General features: G+C 49.1%; 1 long non-coding RNA gene across 4 annotated transcripts; it reads left to right on the forward strand.

Annotated features, from left to right (window-relative positions):
* The first annotated feature begins 1644 nt into the window (after positions 1–1644).
* Positions 1645–9476, forward strand: LOC311437908. 4 transcript variants are annotated; one of them, XR_014693804.1, is made up of 6 exons: positions 1645–1923; positions 5023–5096; positions 5527–5672; positions 6742–7139; positions 7932–8030; positions 8454–9476. It is a non-coding gene; the product is annotated as an uncharacterized lncRNA (long non-coding RNA). The 4 variants fall into 4 exon arrangements; XR_014693805.1 differs by lacking the exon at positions 1645–1923 and adding an exon at positions 3417–3490; XR_014693806.1 differs by lacking the exon at positions 1645–1923 and adding an exon at positions 4184–4274.
* The last annotated feature ends 3051 nt before the right edge of the window (positions 9477–12527 follow it).

Here is a 12527-nt window from a genome sequence, read left to right on the forward strand (position 1 = left end):
TGTTCGGGTTGGGGTTGCACCTTGGTGAGTGTAGGGATGGGTTTTAAGTGGGTGCAGCGGAGGGCCCGGCCCCAGTGTCCTGTAGTGTGTTTTGACCCATCAGCATAGCCTTTTGGTTCTCAGATAGCCTGCTGAAGGAAGTGATTTTTGCTGCGAGTGGAACGGAATTGATTTTGTTGGCGTATAATCTGTTCTGCTCCTAGATTTTTCTTTCTGCGTAAATAAAAGTTTGAGCTAATTCGAGCTGAAAAAGCTTCAGTTACTTGCTTGGTTGTGTTGTCCTTTCAATATTCAAAGCTGCAGCGAAAGCATGGGGATTGTTGCTTCTAGAAACACCCCAGTTCTCCTGTCTGCCCTCTGCATGCTGTTGAGCTAAGCCTTATAAATAAGTAAATAAACCACAGCTGCTGCTCCTCCTCTTTCTACTTTCATGTGCTTTGCCCCTCCCCTTTCCCAGGTGATTGGGTTTGGGTGCTGGGTGGGACCAAAAGGTATATGAGCCCCAAGTATGCCGTCAGAGAGCTCCTTCTGCCTGGGCTGCTCTTTGGGGGTAAGTGCTTTGTTTTTCCTTCAGTCAGTTGCCGGGTTCTCTAGGCAGGCTGGAGTCTATGGATTTCTGGAATTCTAAGGGCTTGGAATTCACTTCATAGAGGGATATGTAGCAGAGGTTGCTGGCTCACTTTTTTTTTGGGATGGTGGGATACGCTCCTGTGTTTGATCTGTATTTTAATCTCTAGATGAATCAACCCACTTGTGTAACTCTCCAGAGGACTAAAACCAGCTTGATGACATGCTACAAGAGGCTTGACCGTGTTGGTGCAGTATTACCAAGAGACTGAGCAGGGTCACCTTTTTCATCTGCAAAGGGTATGTCTGCCATTACCCCTGCCGGGGCTGCTATGCATTCATGGCCTTGTGGCATTTGTGGACTTCAGTTTGTTTGTTTGTTTGTTTGTTTGTTTTATTTGTCTGGCTCTGGTCTCTGTGTTTGAGTCCTCTGCATGTGCCGCACTGTTTGCGTATCCATTGTGGATGTGACCTTCTCTCTTTGTTTCTTGTAGCTCAGGGCGTAGGCACGGAAGCTTGAACGAAGCATGAGGGTGAGTGGACAGCAGTGGGGGCCCCGAGTTGCTCGGTGGACTGTGTGAGTCTGCTTCAGCTGTCGGGCCGGCTTTGCAAGTGCCTTGCGACAGCAGAGTACGTCTCCTGCCACGTTTCTGACACGTGCCAGACGTCAGCGGTTCCAGGGTTCCAGTTCCTGAAATGCTGGAGATGCTCGGAGCACGAGAGGAGCTGGGGCGGCTTCGGGGGGCTGGGGGAGAGGGGACAGGGGAGAGGGGGGCGGCTGCGGCGGCGGGGGGGGGCAGAGAGGGCAGCAGGAGGAGGTGCCGTTGCGTGCGCGTGGCCGACGCCCCTCTGGATTGGCTGGAGTGCTCCGTCCCGAGGCATGCTGGGAGCTGTAGTTCTGCGCTGCCGGGCGGCCACGTGGGCTCCGGGCTGCGCGGCCGGGCCGGGGCCGGGCCGGGGCCGGGCCGTGCGCGCCGGGAGGCGCAGGTTGCCGCTGGCGGCGAGCGCGGTTGCCGGCGGTGAGGCGAGCGAGAGCCTCCGGGGGTGCCTCCTCGGAGCGTCGGGCCGGGAGGGGCGGGGGGTGTTGAGGCCGGGCGCGGGTCCTCGCTGCGCTTGATCGTTGGGCTGCGCCGCGCCGCGCCCCGGAGGCTTTCCTCTCCCTGCGTCCTGACAGCCGGCTCTCTCCTTGTGCTGCGGTTCACCGGGGCAGAAGCAGCTCCCCGCCGCTAGGACCCCTGCGGGGTTTGTTGCCGAGCGAAGGTGGCGCACCGGGTAAAGCGAGGAAAGCCGCAGCTGGCGTGCTGCGGTCGCAGGGTTCTCAGGAGAGAGAGCAGCCCGTCCGTCCCGACTGCCCAGGTAAGTCGCAGCGACCTCGGGGTGGAATCAAGGCGTGCTCGTAAGCTTCCTGCAGCCCCGGCTCCAAGGCTTCGTTGAATTTGCGGAAGCGCGAGCTGCTCGGCGCTGGGAAGCGCAAAGGGAAGGAAGGCACGTAGTGCCTGCCGAGTCGTAGTAGCCTCTTAGACCTAGAATGAACTGGCCTGTCAGGCTCTGTCTGTTGCTCAGTCTTTGGTACGAGAGGCTAAACTTTGTCCCGCCTCAGCTTTCGGAGTTGTCCTAGGAATAGACCGGTGCTTGCGGGGCTTTCCAGGACGCTGGTTGCGGTCAGTGAGGACAGACGTGAGAGGCAATTTCTGTCTGTCTGTCTGTCTGTCTCTTGGTTATGTCCCAAGAGTTTTGCTTGAACTGTGTGCAATAAAGGAGGCCTTGGGCCTGTACTGAGCAGCGAGAGAGAGCAAAACTCTGCGTAAGCACTGGCCGTGGCAACGTTGCTTGGGAGTTGAGCGGCTGGGGGTCTTTCCAGAGGTGGGGGGTCTTCCCAGCGGAACTCGGTACGCAGGCAGAAACGTGACCTTCGAGGTCTTTGTTTGTCTTGCGCTGCAGCTGTGGTATTTGCCCCATAACTGTATGGAGTTGCTGAATTCTAGAGGGGATGATGATAGAGACGTCCCTGGTTCAGCCTTTTTTTGCCGCAGTCCTTGCAGAAGTTGTGGAAAAATGAGTAGTATCCTTCTCTTTAAGTTCACCTTTTAAAGAGTTCGTCCTGCAGACTCCTGTCTCCGTGGTTTAGGTACGTGATTTGTGTGAAACAGAGCCAGGCTTTCCTGTTAACGAGTGCCCTGATTGAAATTCCCTGTTGTTGGAGAACAAGAACCATCAGTGGTGCTTGGCAGTTTAAAACCTCTTGGCTTACGCAAAGGCTAACTTGCCAAAGCGAATGGGAAGTAGCCTAAAGTTCAGTAAATGCGCTGAATAGAAAAGGCCGTCTTCTTGACGGGAAAAGAGCTTTGCAGAACGTGAGCTTTGTTTCCCGTAGGGCTCCCTGCTTGCCCACCTGTTCAGCGATTACTGCAGGCTTTGACTGGTCCCCTCAGGCCCAATATCGCACACGTGCTGTGCTGCAGACGGTGCCTTAGCTTCCTTGCCGTCTCGTGCTGCGTTACTTGTACCTGCGGAAAACTTACTTCAGTGTCACAGAAACCCCGTGGGAAGCGTTCCCGACTCACGCCGGTAGGACCATCCCGTCGCGGCTGGTAAAATCCAGGAGCAGGACGATGCTTGGAAGAACGTCACCTATGGAGGAGAAGACAACAGTCTCCTTCCTGTTAGGCAACAGGTTTCCAAGACTGGTTTCCCCACCCCCCTGTGCGTTTTGAAGGAGGCAGTCCCTAAGCTGATGCAATCCAACTATCCAACTGCATCTAAGATGCTGGTTGTTACTTCCATAAGCTATAAAGGAACTTAATGTGTTCTGTGTTTTTAGGTCGAGGCTCGTGTGCGTGAGTTTGGCTTGTCGCGATGGCCGGTGTAGATGATCGCTCACGTGCCCCAAAGCTCCTTGTGCTGATGCTGGATCTGCCCCACGGTAAAGGACCGCATGCTGTGTGTTCAGCTTTTCTTCCTTACCGTGTCGTCCGTATGTACGTATGTATTTACTTCTCTGAAGGAAAGGGTGGATTTTTCGTGGGTCCCTCTGTGCGCGTCTCGAACCAGGCTGCAGTAAATACGCGTAAGCGAGTAGGCTGCTGCAGCGCGTCCTGGACAGTATCAGGGTGCTACTCTGCTAGCAGTGGAGAGCTGGGTGAAGGTGCCCAGGGTAAGGGCTTGTTCTGCCTCAAGTTGAACAGAAAGTTTCAGGAGTTGAGCATCCCAGGGGATGTTTGTAGGACTGCTGTTAGACGATAAAGGTTCGGATGGCTGTCGACGAAGGGGATTTTGTTGGTTCTTTTTCGATAGCTGTTCCTGCCAAAGATCGCGTCGGTCACAAAAGGTAGTAGTAACCTTGCGGTTTCTATGTTCTGTAGCGTTTGTACTAAAATACACTGGCAGATGAATAAATGAGCAGGTACAAATACACGTGACTCTGTAGCTGAGACTAAATAACGTGCAGTTTCTTCTGTGTTTTATCTTTCAAAGCACGTTGTTGCTGAGCGCCTGAGCTTTTTGCTCGCATTACCGAGGAAAGGAATGGCAGTGCTTCTTCCCCCCTCATCTCTCTTTTTTTTTTTTTTTTTTTTTTTTCCCCCCTCTCCTCTTCTTCCTCGATGACAGGGTACTCAATGTTTTCCTCGGATGTCCACGTGAAAAACGAAATAAATAAATAAATGCTGATGGTGAAGACACTGACAGAATTGGGTGACATTTTCAAGGTAGAGGAGGGGCGAAGAATGTGGAAATTCCTGGTACATTAGTGGTGCTCTGTTAACAAAACTGACGTATACGCCACTTGCTGTTCCTAGTTTTTTGGTTTGGTTTTCCTTTCAGTAGTCTCCCCGAAGGCTTTTGCGGACACACGGTGTATCTTTTCTGTTCTTTTCAGTATTCTGAAAAGTATTCAGTATTTCTTTTTCAGTATTCGTTTGTCAGGAAAGACGACCGTGCAATCCGAGGGCTGTGGACAACCATCTACCAGGTGGTTGTTGCAGCCTCCATCGGTCATGTTATTTGTGCTTTTAGCTCGCCCTCTCCTATATCTTGAGTTGAATTTCTTTTTTTTTTTTTTTTTGGCAACGCTATGTTTGCAGTGATAGCATTGCTGCCGAGGTATTTTTGACTAAAAATGATCTTAACTGTAGTAGTGAATTCACAGAGTGTGGCTTTGTGTAACGACTCCCGCGATCACAACTTTTTTTTTTTTCCTTTGTCACAGATAGGAGGAAAGCTCTTTCCGGAGAGATGGAAAGAAAGTTGTTTCAGAATACGTTCAGAATGTCTGAAGTTGTTTTGGAATTTTTTTTGTTTTGTTTTGTTTTTTAGTAGTTAACGGTAGTACAGCCCACAGAGCAATTTCTTTGTGCGTGAGAACTCGCGGGTTAACTGAAAGTTACTTGTTTTATTATAAAACTAGGATTTGAAGCCACGGGCATTCAGAAATGCATATGATATGTCTTGTCACAGTCTTCTAGATCAGCTAACCGGAATGAGAACCAATCTTCTGAAAACACACAGGGATATCGTGGGGCAGGATGAAGGTAAATGGACACAATTATTTATTAATATTCTGGTACAGCTATTTAATTCACCTAAGTAGTGTTTCTGTCCTCGGTGTGGGAGAGGAAGTAGACTTTGCATCGTTTCTTGGGTCAGTCGTTCTTCCCTAGATTCCGAAGGAGAAGAATGAAATTTCTGCCTTCTGTCACAAAACATGTTGTGCGTGTTTGGAATTTGAAAATTCAGTTTCATGGGTGAGCTTTCCTGTGCAACAGGATGCAGTAGATGTTCTTATAGTGATGGTGAAAGGAAAGAGGGGCTTTATTTGCCTTTTGCTTTTCCTTTGTTTTGTAGAGGGAGGAAATAGTGATTTCTAGATCTTAAATGCTAACGCTGGAAATGGAAGCATGCGAGGCTTGTATTTCCTTAGTCTTAAGGTAGACTAAATTTAGATACCTTGTTCTGCTGCAGACTGCCTTCACGGCGTTCCTGTTGCTCAAAGGGGAAATCATCAGGAGTAGTTGAAAATGATGCCTTCACCCCTTCGGGAGATTGATCCAGATCAACCAAAAAGGCTTCTTCATACACTTGGCAGTCTGTTCAAACAGGATGAGAAGGTAGGAGAAGTCTTGCTATCTGCTGTATCATTATTTGAAAAGTAACTGAATTGTAACACGGAGGCAAATACTCTGGTAGTGAATTGACGAAGCAATTGTTTTTTACTTATATTAAAAAAAAAAAAAAAAAGTCTTTTCAGGGTACGATGATAGATGAAGCAGATAAATTTGTTGCTGGGCCTCAGAATAAGATCAAGCGTCCTGGAGAGCCCAATACTCCAGCATCACTAAAGAGAGAAGGCGTAGCACGTCGCCGCTATTGCGACGGCCACAGTCACTGTTGTGACAAACCATGTTGGTGGGAAAGGGCCACCCTGTGCTGCTGGATCTCCGTCACCATATCTGAACCTCAAAGGCATGCCAACAAATAAAGGTGTGTTGGAGTTGTTGTAGTACAGGAACTTGTGTGGTCATAAATGGACATAGTGTGCAGGGAAAAAAAAAAAAAGGTCTCCGTGCTTTCTGTGTTAATTCAAAAGGACACGTAAGTTTTAGAGTTAATTGGGACTGAATTTCTTTGGTCGGCTTAGACAAACAGGCTGTTGCTATAGGTAACGAAGTCCTGAATGAGCAATAATTTGGAACTGTTTCTAAAAAGTGCTGAAACCTTTCACCACGATGGTTTGGCGGTAGCAAGGATTTCATTTCAGCTTTTAATTCTCATTTGTGTATTCTATAGTGGGGAAGGGAGAAGTGGGGAAGGAAAGTGTGTTAAAAAAAAAAAAATAAATTTAAATTTCTCACAAATAGTAATTTACCCACCTGTTGCAGCAGAGTCGAAAGAAAAATTTGCTGGAACTGGGGGAAGGAGGGGAAACTTTAGTTTGCTTTAGTCACTGAAACGGGAATACAGCAAATAACTTCACGACAGTCGTATGAGACGGTTGCAGCCCAAAAGGAGGTATTCCTGTGGTTGCGTCAAAGGGTGAATAAAACTACTGAAGTGATCTGACAGTGCTGAGTAACTCTCTCCACAGTACTTTCAACAAGAAGGGATGCAGAATAATGTCCTTCTGTGTTTTTTGATCCTGCAGTTATATGCACTACTAAGCTCCTTCTTAATTTTCAGACACTGGTATCAGTACTGTCCAAGATGGTAATGGAGAGAAGAAAGCAGAAAACTGTCAGTTGCTGGAAGAGCAAATTGATGGCTTGTCTGTGCAAATGGCTTCTTCGGTTCCAGCTGTTAAGGGAGAGGATGAAATGTCACCTGGTGACTTAGACTCTCTACATGATGAGTTCAATTGCTTAAATGATGCAAAGATGGCTTGGATCGTAAACCTGGTACCAATGCACTTGTTCGAGGGCCTCTAAATTACAGCGTGGCTGGAGATGACCAAAAACGAGTGATGGAGTCTACTTCTGAATCTGTGCCAAATTGATTTAAAATAACACCTACAATGTTGGAGGGAAGCGATGCTGGTATTAAAATCAGAGTGGTGAAAGAGGTTTGCAAACGTGGAAGAAGTAAGTTCTTTATTAGTGTATTAAAAATAGGCTAGGGGTACAGAAGACTTTTTCTTGAAATGAGGATCTATTTTGAAAATAAACCCTCAGATTTGGAATGATTTTTGATTACTCGTGTACAAGTAGTGGAAGAACAAGAAAGTAAGTACATGTATTCACAGTCCAACTTTATATCCTCACCGTCCTTACTGCAGCACTCTTAAGCAGGCTTAGTCACAGCACCATTCGTGTTTTCATAGTTGGTTCAGAGAAGAAAGCACAGAAACCAATGAAAAAATACTGTTGTTTCACATCTAAGGTGTCCGGTTCATTCTTTTGCGCTACTTTTTTTTTTTTTTTTGTTAAACTTTATACGAGACAATCGTGCTCATGCTCCACATAGATCGGTCATCTTGTAAAGAGTAGTTATCTTAAACCTCTGCTTTCAAAAATGACAGCTCTAGGTTGAAACATGGCTCGGTATCCCTTTGTTTCTATTAACTGCTGATCATGGCAGCGTGTTCGTGGAGATACAAGGCTTCTCTGCTGATTAAACCTAGTCTGCATTTTCCAAGGGCAGGTGTTTCTAGATACTGCTCTTTTAAGAGAACAAAATTCAGCGTTACATTTGAATATCAGCTAATCGATATCACTTCAAATTATTGGTATGCTGGCTTTTTTTTTCTTACGTGCATTACTGTATGCAGAAATGGGAAACTCTAGGCTTTGTTGTTTTTCCTTTGGCTGTTGAGATTTACTGAAAATGCATTTACAAGATCTGTTTCTAATATCTGTTTGGATCTCTTCTTTAAGATCGTGAAAAAAATCTTCTCTCTTCTTGAGGAGGTACGTACAAGGACGGATGGAAACTCAGAAGTATTTCATTGAATTTGCTATAAGGGAAGGAGCAAGGTTTGTATAGATACGAATGATTCGGAGTTAAACGCTAACGTTGTTCATGATAGCAAATCTCAGTCTTTTCCAAAACAAGTGTTTTGTTTTGACATACCTAAATTATTACAGTTTCAGCGGTCAAACTGCCGTTGTATTTTCTGAAGTAAATGGTCGTTACCTAGAGCTGAAGTGTGAAATAGAAAGATACGGGTGGTTATGGAAGAAAGACCCAGAATTTGCGTGGGTTGGGGAAAGATGGCTGTATCAAATTAAATTTGCCATTCTGATGTCAGAAATGAGGGAAGCTCTTCCATGCTGGAAACAGAGAGCCTCCGCTAATACTGTTTGTCGTGGCCAAATAATACTGAGTTATTTAACTGCTGTTTTTGGAAGAAGAAATGAAATTACTTCCCTAGGTTTAAAAATCGTGTCTTAATACAGCACTTAGAGAGAACGCTAGAGGAGCTAGAGTTCAACAGCCTACCCAACAGAGTTAATCAGGTGAACGGTAGATAATAGTGTACCAGCCAGAGGAATACGGACCGGGAATGAGTTTGCTGTGCCGCAGAAGAGTGGAAGAGGACGTAGCTGTTGCCCTCGCCATCCTGGCGGTCAAGTGATCTTACTGTCAGAGTCCGAGAAGAAGCAGCAGAGCTTTAACTTTACGAACCTCTATCGGCAGAAGCTGGGCTGTAACCTTAAGGACGTGCTATGAAAGGTGTGGCTTTTTTCCTGTGGAGGGTGCTCTTTGCTCAACAGGCTGAAAAAAATAACCATTGCTGCCCCTCCTGCAGGTGGTGAGAATTTACTCACTTGAATACTGTCATTAGCCGTTTTACGTGCAATAGGCAGTGGATCGCACTAAAATGGGGCACTGTCAAATGCACACAGTGTCTGCATTGTGGAGAGATCCCATCTGTTGTGTCCCCCCCCCCCCCCCCCCCCAATAAAAAACCAACCAACCAAACAAAACTCCCAGAAACACCTGCACTGGTAATATTGCATGTTGCCAGCACAGAGACGAGGGCCTTGTTCCCGAGAACTGCTAGCCATGCCTTTAAACTTGAGATTCAGCGTAGATCGAGAGTAAAGAAACTGCTGTTGTGTTAATGAAAGCTAAAGACAGCCCTGTGACTGTTACCACTTGGTGGTTACTAAACAATCTACCTCAGACTCTCTTCTGTTTTTATCTGCAGACATTATGAAAGCGCACCTGAGGCTTCCCAGGTCCCTGACTTCAGTTCTCTTTCATCCCGTGAGGAGGACGGAGATTCTTCAGGTGGCCTTGCCTTGGCACACGCTGTGCTTTGGAAGCACTAAAAAGAAATGCTTTTAAAAGTGTGCATTTATTTTAATGTTCATACAAAAGAGATTGGTTTTGAACAGTGTTGTTACCGGATCACTAATTTGATATTTTAACTGTATGCATTTTTTTGAACATAGGTGTGTGTGTGTGTGTGTGTGTGTGTGTGTATATGTGTGTGTGTATATATATATATATATATATATAAAAAAAAAAAAAATAAACCGTTTTATTAATTCTCGTTAAGTGCTGATCTGAGGAGTCTGTAATGGGCAGCGCTGAATTCCTCAAATTGTCTGTCACCAACAGACCGCTAATATTTTTTGTGAAACCAGTCTGCATATCCTGAAACCCCACTTCTGGTAATAGCTGCGGAATGTGTTTGTTACTTACCTCCCGGTAGCACGTACCCTGGAGCACCTGCCTCATCAGTCAGCTCAGCCTGTACAGGGTGTACATTTTTGCTCCAAGGCTAAAGTGTTAAAGACACCAAGTTCCAGCTTACCAAATCCTTGGTTACCCGAGTTAATATCCTCCCTTCCGTTCCTCTTACTCTTTTGTTCAAAGGTAATGTTGTGAATCACAGAAAATGCAACGAAGACTGGAGCACCTGCACGTAATTAATATTTTCCTTTTAAACGGTAATATGCCAGTAGTAAGTGGCTCTTCAGATAATTTTATTTTCGGTTGTTCTCATTTAAAAACAGTCTCCTGCTCCTTTAACAGCTTTCTTTTAAAAGACAGGTTGAAGTTGTGCTGGCGTTAAGAAGCTCTTCACAAGGTACTGGGGCTGTCCTGAGGATTCCACTTGACCAGCCAGCAGAAGAGGCAGGGAAACATACTTACATTGATGGCCTGAACTTCTCTTCCTATTACTCTTTTTAGTACTAGCCAGCGTGTGTGAGACATCTTTTCCTTCTCCTGTGAAGCAGTGGGCTGGTCTTTCTGGAAGAGGTTGTTTGACCATTGGAATTACACCAGTGAGATTCAAGAAGGAAATAAAATCCAAAAGCAGCAGCGTATCTTTATTACTACGTTAAGTGAGAAAGTGACACTTGGAACGAACTCGTTATAAACAATTCTGAACTCTTTTCTTAGCGGGAACGTACTTGAAAAAAAAAACAAACGAACCACAGGAGTACCTTGGAATACATAGGGCGATTCATCCCTTCAGGATCATTACACGGCAGCTGTATGTCACCACAATACACCTCTTTTGCTTAATGGTGGACTTCTCAGAGGGAATTTACTTGGGTCAGGTATACTGTGTGTATGTGGTTTTATGCACGTAGAACTGCCTGTACTACACTATCTTTTAAATAGGTGGTGGTAAGAGGAGACAGCTTTCTTCTAGTAGATTCTTCCTTAAGTTTCTTTAGTGATTCCGGGGGCGCTCACTTGACCGTGATGTGCCTGACCTGGTTAGCATCTAAACCTCCTCCTCTGATGTGGTACAGCTGTCTGCTAAATTAGTTACAGAAAGATGGTGACTTTAACTCAGACAGTTCTCTCTTACCTCGCTATTGTTTTATCTGGATAATTTGAATTTGGATTAGAGCAGCGGAGGGAAAAGATGCCTTACACTGAAACGGACGCGAGTCTGTGAGAAGAAAGCCAGGCGTCCTTGGAGACTGTGCCAATGAAAAGGGGAAGAAAAATGAGTGGAATAAATCTGAGTGCACATAGTCCTGCATCCCGAAGGGAGCACAGAAGGAAGGTTGCTTGCTTAGAAGAGCAGTGGATGCTTCGTGCCCGCCTTAAAGAGAATATTAACAGAGAGAATTCTTTGTAAGACAAGCTGCCCCGCAGGGTGTGGGTAGCAAATACGTTGGAAAAAATACAGCCACAAGCTCCGAATGGCACAGTAGGCGAGCTGTGATCCGCCCGACAAGGCCTCCCGCGGGCGCCCTCTGCCGCCACCTGCTGGTGGAAAACGAGTACTGCAGGCGGCCGAGGGGCGCGCATGCGCGGTGGCACCGGCGGGCGCCCTCTGCCGCCACCTGCTGCTGTTACTCGGGTACTGCAGGCGGCCGAGGGGCGCGCATAGCGCGGTGACTCCCGCGGGCGCCCTCTGCCGCCACCTGCTGGTGGAAAACGAGTACTGCAGGCAGCCGGGGGGCGCCCTCTGCCGCCACCTGCTGGTGGGAAGCGAGTACTGCAGGCTGCCGGGCGCCACGAATGCCGCATGACGCCCGTGGGCACCCTCTGCCGCCATCTGCTGGTGGAAAACGAGTACTGCAGGCGGCCGGGGGGCGCGCAACGCGCGGTGACGCCCGCGGGCGCCCTCTGCCGCCACCTGCTGGTGGGAAGCAAGTACTGCAGGCGGCCGGGGGACGCGCATGCGCCGTGGGGTCCGGTGGCGCCCTCTGCCGCCACCTGCTGGTGGAAAACGAATACTGCAGGCGGCCGGGGGAGGCGCATGCGCGTTGGCACCCGCGGGCGCCCTCTGCCGCCACCTGCTGGTGGGAAAGGGGTACTGCAGGCGGCCGGGGGGCGCGCATGCGCGGTGACGCCCGCGTGCGCCCTCTACCGCCACCTGCTGGTGGGAAGCGAGTACTGCAGGCGGCCGGGGGGCGCGCATGCGCGGAGACGCCCGCGGGCGCCCTCTGCCGCCACCTGCTGGTTTTAATCGGGTACTGCAGGCGGCCGAGGGGCGCGCATGCGCGGTGACGCCCGCGGACGCCCTCTGCCGCCACCTGCTGGTTTTAATCGGGTACTGCAGGCGGCCGAGGGGCGCGCATGCGCGGTGACGCCCGCGGGCGCCCTCTGCCGCCACCTGCTGGTTTTAGTCGGGTACTGCAGGCGGCCGAGGGGCGCGCATGCGCGGTGACGCCCGCGGACGCCCTCTGCCGCCACCTGCTGGTTTTAATCGGGTACTGCAGGCGGCCGAGGGGCGCGCATGCGCGGTGACGCCCGCGGGCGCCCTCTGCCGCCACCTGCTGGTTTTAATCGGGTACTGCAGGATGCCGAGGGGCGCGCATGCGCGGTGACGCCCGCGGGCGCCCTCTGCCGCCACCTGCTGGTTTTAACCGGGTATTGCAGGCGGCCGGGGGGCGCGCATGCGCGGTGGGGCCCCGGGGGCGCCCTCTGCCGCCTCCTGCTGGTGGAGAACTAGTACTGCAGGCGGCCGAGGGGGGCGCATGCGCGGTGAGGCCCGGGGGCGCCCTCTGCCGCCTCCTGCTGGTGGAAAACGAGTACTGCAGGCGGCCGAG

Source organism: Aythya ferina (genome assembly GCF_964211825.1).
Source record: "Aythya ferina genome assembly, chromosome: 5".
Taxonomy (NCBI): domain Eukaryota; kingdom Metazoa; phylum Chordata; class Aves; order Anseriformes; family Anatidae; genus Aythya; species Aythya ferina.